Source organism: Trichosurus vulpecula, chromosome 4 (assembly GCF_011100635.1).
Source record: "Trichosurus vulpecula isolate mTriVul1 chromosome 4, mTriVul1.pri, whole genome shotgun sequence".
Classification (NCBI taxonomy): Eukaryota; Metazoa; Chordata; class Mammalia; order Diprotodontia; family Phalangeridae; genus Trichosurus; species Trichosurus vulpecula.
Window position 1 is genome coordinate 418,898,367 of NC_050576.1, and position 12,683 is coordinate 418,911,049.

The window sequence follows — 12,683 nt, forward strand, 5'->3', positions numbered from 1 at the left end:
AAAAAAGGGAAAATTTAGAACCCAAAATCTTATGGATGTGAATGTTGAAAAACAAAAATTAATTAATTAGTTACTTTAAAAAAGAGAACCAAGAAGCACCCCTTCTCTCTGCTGATGTCACAGGGGCAGGGATATAACCAAGAATGGACCCAGGATTTGCTGCATTACACCAAAGCAAAAAACAGGTTATGACTTATAATCCCCAAATTGCCAAGCACTCTCAATACCAAGGAAAGCATATGTGCTCAGACACTGTGGATGCGTGATTTAACCCAACACCTACAGCAACCATTTCTCAATTTGCTTTTTGACCCCCAGTCCTCTCCTGAAACTGTAGGGAGGCTATGCTGTACAGTGAAAAAAGCAGTGGCTCTAAAATCAGAAGACCTGATTCAAAACCCATTGGGGGATTTGATAATTACTGCCTGTTTATTCCTTGGTCAAGTAACTTCATGTTTCTCAGTTTCCTAATACATAAAATGAAGAGATTTGGACTATATTGACTCTGAAATACTTTCCAACTTTTGATCTGTGGCCCTATTATGGCCTTTGTTTAAAGTATTTGGCATCTGCCATCCAGGGCAGTATTTCTTGAACTTAAACCCACATTGGGTTGTGTAACTGAGTATAGGGGACACGAAAAATTTGGCAACAGTAATGGTTTCTGAATGCACAATGACCAGAAATTAACTCAAAATTAAACAGGAAATGAATTTGAGGTGTTCCTGACAGTGTTTGCTCATGTTGCATCAAGAGACTTCCCTTCAGCCTTTGTTCTGAACACACAAGTGCACTTTGCACTGTGCATGCCATCCATGTTATGAATTGCAGTATTTTTACTGTACAAAAAAGTTTTCTCCTCTTACATAAACATAATAGTTTAACTACAGAAAATAATGGTTTTTAATATTTTCCTACCATCATTCCTCAGCATGTCAGTATCAAATTAGTATATCTTTGGATTGCATTGTTCTAGGATATTTGTTTTTTTTTTAAATTGCTGTTATCTCATTTTATAGAAACATAAGTGTTTCATTGCAGCAAGTAAATACAAAAGCCCTTTAATAATATTTTCCACCATCACTGTTGTATATGTATGTAAGCATGAACATCAATTTTTTTTTCAATTAACCACAAACAAATGTAATTTCATACACTAAAGCTCATATTTATTCGAGAAGTTTTTAGCAAGAGTTGTTTATATTTTAGGACAAAAATATTTTGCAGTTATGAATAAGTGGCTAAATTTAGACAGAAAAGGTAAAAATACTTATGACAATGTGGCAGGGTCTACTAGCTTGTAGTACACCTAAATTGACAAGAAAAAGAAAATATGTCCCATCATTTTTGCAATATGGATTTACTTGCAATAATGATGATGTTACCTCTTTGCTTAATTTGTGATAAAGTTTTGGCTATGGAAAGCATGAAACCAGCCAAACTATAATGACATCTTAACACCAAGCATACAGCATACTACAATAGACCAAAGGAATATTTTGAATGACTTTCAAAATCTTCAAATAAACAAAAACGATGTTTTCAGGAATTTGTTACTGTCAATGAAAAGTATATCCTTGTATCTTATGAAACATCTTATTTAATGGGAAAAATTAAAAAGCCCTATACAATAGAACATCTCATGTGATTTGCTGTTATTAAAATGTCACAAATATTTTATGGGAAAAGGTATGGGGTTGAAATGTATAAAAATTCCTTTATCAAATGATAATATTTCCAAAAGAATTTCTGAAATTAGTAATAACCAATTCCACCAGTTTATTGCCAGACTTATGAGCAGCCAAAAGTTTGCAATTCAGTTAGATGAAACAACTGATATTTCTAACACATCGTAGTTGCTACTTTATGGAAGATATGTTTATGAAGGAAACATATATGAAGAATTATTGTTTTGTTCATTTTTTTCAGAATGACTTATGGGTTAAAAACTGTGTTATTTGTCATATTTTCAAAAATTTCACTTCAAGGAAAAAATGTAATATATTTATGGTTAAAAGATTAAGAATGAAAGTTTACTTTAAAAGTTAATATATGGCAGAATAGGCTGGAAAATGATTCTTTTTTTAATTGATTTATTTTTAGTTTTCAATATTCACTGCCACAAGATTTTGAGTTCCAATTTTTCTCCCCATCTCTCTCCTCTCACGACCCCAACAGTGCATGCATTCTGATTTCCCTATCCTCCAATCTGCCCTCCTTTCTATCACCCTCCCCATCCCACTTCTTTTATCCCCTTCCCTTCTATTTTCCTGTAGGGCAAGGTAGATTTCTATCCGCCATTATCAGTATATCTTATTTCCCAGTTGCATGCAAAAACAATTTTAAACATTTTTTTCAAAACTTTGAGTTCCACATTCTCTCCCTTCCTTCCTCCTCACCCATGCTCATTGAGAAAGCAAGCAATTTGATGTAGGTTATACATGTGTAGTAATGAAAAACACTTCCATAGTAGTCGTGCTGTGAAAGACTCTATTTCCCTCCTTCCTAACCTGCCCCCCATTTATTCTGTTTTTTCCTTTGACCCTGCCCCACCTCAAAAGGGTTTGCTTCTGATTATCCCTCCCTGCATTTTTCCTCTTTTCTCTCACCTCCACCTACCTTATTCCCTTCACCTCTTCCATGCCCAATTGAGTGTGTATGTTATTCCTTCTTTCAGCCAAATCTTATGGGAGTAAGGTTCACCTATTCCCTCTCACCTCCCCCCCCCCTTCTCCTCTACTGTAAAAGCTTTTTCAAGCCTTTTTTATGTGTGATAATTTATTCCATTCTATCTCTTCCTTTCTCCTTTTCCCAGTATATTCTTCTCTCACCACTTAATTTTATTTTTAGATATCATCTGTTCATATTCACCTCACCCTGTGCCCTCTGTCTATCTATATCTATGTATCTATTTATCTATGTATCTATCTAGACACATACATCTATATATCTAGATATATCTATATATCTACACAGATAGAAATAGAGACATAGATATAGATATAGATATAGATACAGATATTCTATCCAACTACCCTAATACTGAGAAAGGTCTCATGAGTTACAAATATTATCTTTCCTTGTATGAATGTGAACAATTCAACTTTAATAAGTCCCTTATGATTTCTCTTTCCTGTTTACCTTTGAATGCTTCTCTTGAATCTCTTGAAAGTCAAATTTGCTATTCAGCTCTGGTCTTTTCATCAAGAATGCTTTAAAGCCCTCTATTTCATTAAATATCCATTCTTTCCCTTTGAAGTACTATACTCAGTTTTGCTAGGTAGTTGTTTCTTGGTTTTAATACTAGCTCTTTTGACCTCTGGAATATCATATTTCAAGGCCTCTGGTCGTTTAATGTAGAAGCTGCTAAATCTTGTGTTACCCTGATTATGTTTCCAAAGTACTTGAATTGTTTCTTTCTGGATGCTTGCAATATTTTGTCCTTGACCTGGGGACTCTGGAATTTGGCTATGCTATTCCTAGGAGTTTTCCTTTTGGGAGATGACTAGTGGATTCTTTCCATTTCTATTTTCCCCCCTGGTTCTAGGATACCAAGGGATTTGACTTGATAATTTCTTAAAATATGATGTCCAGACTCTTTTTTTTTTAAATCATGGCTTTCAGGTAGTTCCAATAATTTTAAAAGTACTTAGTTTTTGCTACCTCCTCCCCCAATCCGTGCCCCCCTTCTACTATCCCCTCTATTATCCCTTTCCCACCTAATTTCCTGTATGGTAAGATACCCAATTGAGTGTGTATGTTATTCCCTCCTTAAGTCAAACCTGGTGAGAGTAAAAGTCACTCATTCCCTTTCACCTGTCTCCTCTTCCCTTCCATTATAAGTGCTTTTTCTTGTTACATTTGAGATAATTTACCCCATTCTATCTCTTCCTTTCTCCGTCTCCCAATATATTCCTCTCTCACCCCTTAATTTTATTTTTTTGGATATCATCCCTTCATATTCAACTCACTCTGTGCCCTCTGTCTATATATATATATGTATATTCCCTTTAACTACCCTAATACTGAGAAAGGTCTCGTGAGTTACAAATATCATCTTTCCATGTAGGAGTGTAAACAAAATGGTTCAACTTTAGTAAGACCCTTATCATTTCTCTTTCCTGTTTACTTTTTCATGCTTCTCTTGTTTCTTGTATTTGAAAGCCAGATTTTCTATTCAGCTCTGGTCTTTTCTTTGAGAATGCTTGAAGGTCCTCTATTTTATTGAAAATCCATATTTTGCCTTGGAGCATGATACTCAGTTTTGCTGGGTAGTTGATTCTTGGTTTTAATCCTAGCTCCTTTGACCTGCAGAATATCATATTCCAAGCCCTTCAATCCCTTAAGGTAGAAGCTGCTAGATGTTGTGTTATCCTGATTGTTTTTCCACTACTCAAATTGTTTCTTTCTGGCTGCTTGCAATATTTTCTATTTGACCTGAGAACTCTGGAATTTGGCTACAACGTTCCGAGGAGTTTCCCTTTTGGGATCTTTCTCAAGAGGCAATGGGTGGATTCTTTCAATTTATGTTTTGCCATCTGTTTCTAGAGTATCAGGGCAGTTTTCCTGGACAATTTCTTGAAAGATTATGTCTATGCTCTTTTTTGATCATGGCTTTCAGGTAGTTCAATAATTTTTAAATTCTCTCTCCTAGATCTATTCTCCAGATCAGTGGTTCTTCCAATACGATATTTCACATTGCCTTCCATTTTTTCATTTCTTTGGTTCTGTTTTATAATTTCATAATTTCTCATAAAGTCACTAGCTTCTACCTGCTCCATTCTAATTTTTAAGGTGGTATTTTCTTCAGTGGTCTTTCAGACCTCCTTTTCCATTTGACTAATTCTGCCTTTTAAGGCATTCTTTTCCTCATTGGCTTTTTGGAGCTCTTTTGCAATTTGCATTAGTCTATTTTTAAGGTGACATTTTCTTCAGTATTTTGGGAGGTCTCCTTTAGCAAGATGTTGGCTCATTTTTCATGATTCTCTTGCATCACTCTTATTTCCCTTCCCAAATTTTCCTCTACTTCTCTTACTTGATTTTCTAAATCCATTTTGATCTCTTTCATGGCCTGTGACTAATTCATAGTTTTCTTGGAGTCTTTTGGTGTAGGATCTTTGACTTTGTTGACTTCTGACTATATATTTTGATCTTCTTTGTCACCAAAAAAAAAAGATTCTATAATCTGAGTCCTTTTATGCTGCTTACCCATTTTCCCAGCCAGTTATTTGACTTTTGAGTTTTTCGTCAGGGTATGACTGCTTACAGAGTGGAAAGTGCTTTGTACCAAGCTTCAGGGTTTTCACACTGCTGTTTTCAGAGATACTTTTATTCTGAGGTGGTGTTATGCCCTTCTCCTGGCTTGTGCTCTGGTCTGTGAGTGCAGGCACTCCTTTTTCCCATCAAACCACCAAGAGGACCACCCCTCCACAACTAACACAAAACTCTGCCACACCAGCACTCTTTCTCCCCCAAGAACCGCCCACCAGGACTGCGACCCGGATTCAGTCAGGGCAAAGCAAGAGAGCCTTTCCTTAGCCCCAGCAAAGTGATCTCTTGCACTCCTGCTCTGATCAGCCACTTGATTTCTCCCCACTGTCTGTGGGCCTGGAACTGTGGAAGCTGGTTCTGCGGCCATTGCTTGTAACAACAATCTGCTAGTAGCTACTATGGCTGTGTAAAACCAATGACAACCAGCACACAGAAAGCTGCTAACACAGGTTCTTTGATCTGCTTTTCTAAGGGAAGTAACTTTAAGGGGTTAACAATCTCAGTTCAATCAAACATACATATATCATTCACTTAGTTCAGGGGGAAAAGCTCAGCCCCCTGAACTTCAAGGCAAATTGAAACGAAAATTACAAACATCAACAGACAGACCTTTTCTGATTAAAATCACAATACATAGTTACCAGAGAAGCACCAATATCTGTCTGTGTTATCAAAGCCGGGGCACAGTTACAACAGCTTGCCCAGAGTCTCAACACTTCTTCAATGAGTGAGTCCCAAAAGTCAAACACCAACCTTGGATCTTATATACCAGTCTCAGGTCCCTGGAGCCCTTGATTACCTCAATGCCTGAAGCACTCAAACAAAGAACAATGAAAAAATCTGATTTAGAATGTGGGAAAGTTAGTGAATCCCTAGTACCACCATATACAGGGTTTCCAGTCCATGACTCCCAATTGTCTTAGTTCTGAGAAACATTCCAAGACAAGATCCCACTTTACCAGCCCCATTCAAACCAAGGCCAGAATCATCAAATGCACTCAAGAAAAGAACAACAAAAGCCATGCCCTGATTACCATTACATTCGCTGCAGCCACCTCTGCAGCCCCAGAGCTGTGACCTGGAATACATACTTCTCTCATCCAGATCCAGCAATTTTCCTACTGACCTGCTCCATTGTCTTTGCTTTTTGTGGGTTGAGAAGTCTGGTAACTGCCACAGTGCAGTATTTCAGGGCCCTGAGGCCTGCTCCACCTGGTCTACTCCAGCCTGGTCTGTCCTTGTGCAGCCCACACTGGGCTGCTCTCTGCTCCCAACATGGTACAATAGACCCTTTCCAGAGACCATCTGTTTTCTCTCTGTTATTTTGTGGGTTCCGTAGCTCTAAATTTGTTTGGAGTCATTTTTAAAGGAGTTTGGAGGGATTTGGGAGAGAGATTAAAGGAGTCCCTGTTTTTAAGCCGCCATCTTGGCTCTGCCCCCCCAATAATTTTTAATTATCTCTCCTCGATCTATTTTCCGGGTCAGCTGTTTTTCCTAAGAGAGGTTTCACATTGTCTTCTATTTTTTTTTTCATTCTTTTGGCTTTGTTTTATAATTTCTTGATTTCTCATAGAATCGTTAGCTTCCATTTGCTCCATTCTAATTTTTAATTAATTATTGTCTTCAGTGAGCTTTTGGACCTCCTTTTCCATTTGGCCAATACTGCTTTTTATGGCATTCTTCTCCTCATTGGCTTTTTGTACCTCTTTTGGTATATGAGTTAGTCTATTCTTTGAGGTGTTATTTTCTTCAGCATTTTGGGGGTCTCCTTTAGAAAGCTATTGACTCATTTTTCATGATTTTCTTGCATCACTCTAATTTCTCTTCCCAATTTTTCCTCTACTTCTCTTAATTGATTTTTGAACTCTTATTTGAGGTCTTCCATGGCCTGAGACCAACTCACATTTTTCTCGGAGGCTTTGGATTTAGGAGCTTTGAATGTGTTTTCTTCTTGTGGTTGTATGTTTTATCTTCCTTGTCATCAAAGTAAGATTCTATAGTCTGAATTTTTCCACTGTTTTATCATTATCCCAGCCAATTACTTGACTTCTTAACTCTTTGTAAGGTAGGACTCTGCTTCCAGAGTGGAGAATGTACTGTCCTAAGCCTCAGGGGTTTTGTACAGCTATTTTAGAGATATTTCTAGGGACCTGTACATTTTTAGTTCTTCCAAGGTTGTGTGATGAAAGGACAGGTGTTTACTTCTCTCTTGGTCTGTGCTCTGATCAGTAAGTGACCACAAGCACTCTTTTCTGCCTTGGAACTATGAGGAGGATTCCCTCTCCACTGCCACCCCAAGCTCTGCCACAACCAGTATTCCTCCTCACCCCAAGACTGCCACCCAAGACTATGATCCAGATGCAAGCAAGGGCAAAGCAAGAGAATCCTGCCTCAGCACCACCAGAAAGATCCCTGCAACCGAACTCTGATCAGCTACTGGATCCCTCCTCTGAATCTGCAGGCTCTGGAAGCAGTCACCCCCTCCATGACTTTGGGGCTAGGGCTAGGGCTAGAACACACTCCTTTCTCACCCATGTCTGGCAGACCTTTCCTACTGATCTTCTAAGTTTTCTTTGACATTTGTGGGTTGAAAAATCTGGAAACCACCATGGCTACGAGTGATTCATTGCCCTGAGGCTTGCTCCAGCCCCATCCATGTGCTCTGGCCCATGTTGGGCAGTGCTCCTCTCCCAGCCCAGCACAGCAGACTTTTTCCATCAACCTTCCAGATTGTCTTGGGCTAGAAATTTGTTTTATTCTGTTATTTTGTTCATTCTACTGCTTTAGAATTTCTTCAGAGTCATTTTTACAAGTATATGAAAGGGTTTGGGGGAGAACTCAAGGAAGTCCCTGCTTTCACTCTGCCATCTTGGTTCTGTGCCTGAAAATGATTCTTTAACAATGTGTGCAGTTACAGATGATTTTATAATTGAAAATTATCTTTCCAAAGATTTAATTGTAAGAGTTGTAACTGATCATCTGAAGTGCCTAGAAATGCAGTTTCAGAAAGACTTCCCTTCAGATTTTGATTCTAAAAAACTAAATTGGGTTCATAAGCCAAACTCAATTGAATCAAAAATGTCAGTCATCTGCCATTAAAAGTTCAAATAGAATTTGTTTAGTTATAAGGCAACAGGTTTAAAACTTGAGTTTCATTAAAAATCATTAAAAGAATTTTGTGTTGGCATTAGGACAGGGTTTCCAACAATTTCTTAACTGGCTTTAAAAATATTTCTGCCATCATATACTATGTATTTATGCAAAGAGGTGTTCTCAGCATTGATGGTGATAAAATCAGATTATCAGTGAACTCTGAAAAATGTTGAAGATGCTTTATGTCCTGCAGTATCAGTTATTCTCTCAAGATTTAATTCTCCATGTAAAAATAAATAAGCACATCCATCTCATTAGTGTTCAAATTTGCTTTCATCTTTAATGAATGGTAAAAATTATTTGTATACCAAAGAAATTGTTTTAATGTAAATCTCTTTATTATTTGTGATCAGTAAATGTTTGATTTGTGTACCTATTTTTATATACCTATGTACCTGGGATCATGTAAATATTTCTCGAACAAAAAGAGGTCACAAGTGGAAAAAGTTTAAGTAGCCCTCATCCACTGTGTTGAACCTATAGTCAGGAATATTCATCTTCCTGATCTTAAATCTGGCCTTAGACACTTACTAGCTACGTGACCTTGGGCAAGTCACTTAACCCTGTTTGCCTCAGTACCTCACCTGTAAAATGAGCTGGAGAAGTAAATGGCAAACCACTCCAACATCTCTGCCAAGAAAATCCCAAATGAGATAACGAAGAGTCAGACAAGACTGAAAATAATTGAATAACAACTCTAAAGGAAAGATATGATTGTGAGACAGCAAGATGGTGTAGCAGATGAAGACATACAGTTTATAGAGTGTTGGACTTAGGAAGAAGAAGACTTGAGTCTGAATCCTGTCTCAGACATTGCCTAGCTATGTGACCCTGGGTAATCTACTTAATGACTATCTGCTTCAGTTTCCTCTCCTGAAAATGGGAGTAATAACAGGACCTATCTTACAGTGTTATTGTGGGGATCAAGTAAGATAATATTTGTAAAACACCTTGTAAAGCTCAAAATGCTATGCAAATAGTAGCTATTAAACTAGATAGTCTATAGTCTATGAAATAAATATTAAATATTATATAATAAATTATAAATATCATTTCCTTAATTGATCAAAAAATATGTTAGCTATCCCTTATGTGAAAGGTGCTGTGCTAGGCACAATAACTATAAAAACAAAAATAAAATGATGTTTTCTACTTCATTGATACTATGCTTATCTGAGGATATTAAGTGCTTTCTAGCAAATGCTAAAAAATTTTTACAAATTTGTGCAAAATTTGGTTATGTAATATAGTATTGGTAAGTCTAAGCACTAACAACCAATATGTTATTTTACAGAAGAAAATGATTGTGGTTGATAAAAGTATAAATATGGCTTGCTTAGTAAGCTTTGATTATAAATAACACCAGTTATTTAATAATTTTATTTTGTAGTATATAAATTAAATTTGGTTCACTGGCAATTTTACATAGAAAAGCCTTTTTAAAATTACATTTTTCAATAATAACAATTGTTTTTTTGTCTCTGTTATCCCTCCTTCCACTTCAGAGGAGAAAAAGACAAAAAAAATCTTGAAATAGATATGCATATATGGGGAAAGAGAAGTTCTGCAGAATTCTATGGCTATAATGTACAAAAATGTTTAAAACAGTTATTAATGGCACAGAACTAGAAACCTTCGTTGACACAGAATGTTTGATTGGTGATGCTGCAAAGAACCAAGTTGCAATGAACTCCACCAACACAGTTTTTGATGCTAAACATCTGATTGGTTGCAGATTTGATGTTGTACAGTTGTACAGTCAGACATGAAGCATTGACATTTTATGGCGGTAAATGATGCAGACAGGCTTAAGGTCCAAGTAGAGTATAAAGGGGAAACCAAAAGTTTCTATCTAGAAGAAGTATCTTCTATGGTCTTGACCAAGATGAAAGAAATTGCTGAAGCTTACCTTGGGAAGACTGTCACAAATGCCATGGTCACGGTACCAGCCTACTTCAACAATTCCCAACATCAGGCCACCAACGTTGCTGGAATCATTGCTGCTCTCAATGTGCTCTGAATCATCAATGAGCCAACTGCTGCTGCTATTGCTTATGGCTTGGAGAGAAAGGTCGGTGACAAGAGAAATGTGTTGATCTTTGACCTTGGAGGTGGTAATTTCGATGTCTCCATTCCTACCATTAAGGATGGCATCTCTGAGGTCAAGTTCACAGCTGGGGACACCCACTTGGGTGGGGATGATTTTGACAACAGAATGGTCAATGATTTCATTGCCAAGTTCTAGCAAAAACATAAGAGGGACATCAGTGAGAACCAGAGGGCCATTTGCCGTATTTGCATCACTTATGAACGTGCAAAGCATACCCTCTCTTCTAATGTCCGGGCCAGTATTGAGATTGATTCCCTCTATGAAGGTATTGACTTCTATACATCAATCACCAACCCTGTTTTGAAGAGTTGAATGCTGATCTCTTCTGTGGCACACTGGACCCTGTGAAAAAGGCCTTAAGAGATGCCAAGATAGATAAATCACAGATTCATGACATCGTCCTAGTGGGTGGTTCTACTCAAATCCCCAAAATCCAGAAGCTTCTGCAAGACTTCAATGACAAGGAGCTCAACAAGGGTATCAATCCTGATGAGGCTGTTGCTTGTGGTGCAGCTATCCAGGCTGCCATGCTGTCTGGAGATAAATCTGAGAATATGCAGAACTTGCTGCTGTTGGATGTCACTCCTCTTTCCCTTGGAATTGAAACTGCTGGTGGAGTTATGACCATTCTGATCAAACATATTATCACAGACACAGACCTTTGCCACCTATTCAGACAACCAACCTGGCGTGTTTATTCAGGTTTATGGAGGTGAGAGAGCCATGACAAAGGATAACAACCTGCTTGGCAAATTTGAGCTCAGAGGAATTCCCCCAGCACCCAGGGGTGTTCCTCAGGTTGAAGTAACATTTGACATTGATGCAAATGGCATCCTCAATGTTTCTGCTGTGGATAAGATCACAGGCAAGGAGAACAAGATCACCATCACCAATGACAAAGGACACCTGAGCAAAGAAGACATTGAGCATAGGGTCCAGGAGGCTGAGAAATACAAGTCTGAGGATGAGAAGCACAGAGACAAGGCATCTTCCAAGAATTCTCTTGAATCTTATGCTTTCAACATGAAGGTTACAGTAGAGGATGAAAAATTACAAGGCAAAACTGGTGATGAAGAGAAACAGAAGATCCTTGACAAATGTAACGAAATAATCAACTGGCTGGATAAGAACCAGACTGCTGAGAAGGAAGAATCTGAGCATGAACAGAAAGAATTAGAGAAGGTCTCAACCCCATCATTACTAAGCTGTACTAGAGTGCATGTGGCATGCCAGGAGGCATGCCTGGTGGGTTCCCAGGGATGGAGCAGCCCCATCTGGAGGTGCTTCTTCTGGACCCACCATTGAAGAGGTCAACTAAATACACCAGAAGAAAGAGCATTCCATGCAGCTTTCCAAAAATTGAAGGACTCAAATTTGTAGTCAAAGTAGTAGCAGTTTAAAAATAACATTTAAGCTACTGTGTAAATCTGGGCATTCTGAATATTTGTGTGCAGAGGGAGACAAGTGAGCAACATTGTACTTTATCAGTAATCTAAACAACTGGAAATGAATTCTTGTCCTGGAGAATAAAATCTATTTAAAATTTGCACCACAGGCACTTCCGGGGGCGGAGCCAAGATGGCAGCTGGAAAGCAGGGAACTAGCATGAGCTCCCCACCGAGTCCCTCCAAAAACCTATAAAAAATGGCTCTGAACCAATTCTAGAACTGCAGAACCCACAAAACAGCAGAGGGAAGCAGGCTCCAGCCCAAGATAGCCTGGATGGTCTCTGGGTGAGGTCTATCCCACATGGAGCTGGGAGCTGGGAGCTGGGAGCAGAGCAGAGCCCAGCATGAGCGGCTTGGACCAACCAGACAAGGAGCCGGGCGGAGCGGGCCCTAGCGCCTGAATCAGTGAGCTGCGGCAGTTACCAGACTTCTCAACCCACAAACACCAAAGACAACAGAGAAGGTTAGTGGGAAAAGCTGTGGGAGAGAGAGTGGAAGAGTTTGTGGTTTGGCCACTGCCCTGGGCGCAGCGGAGGTGGGGCAGCTAAAGGAACTACAGGTGCAGTTGCTTCTGGCCCCAGGCACACCTGGTGGGAGGAAATAAGTGGCAGATCAGAGCAGGAGTGCACAGCCTGCTGAAGATCTAAGCCCAGTCTGCGTTGGGGGTTCTTGGGGAAGGAGGAGTGCTGGTGTGGCAGAGC

The 12,683-nt window shown here is 38.8% G+C and overlaps 1 pseudogene; it reads left to right on the plus strand.

The window, feature by feature from the left end:
* Window positions 1-10,019: 10,019 nt before the first annotated feature.
* On the plus strand, window positions 10,020-11,852 carry LOC118847361 (annotated as a pseudogene).
* The last annotated feature ends 831 nt before the right edge of the window (window positions 11,853-12,683 follow it).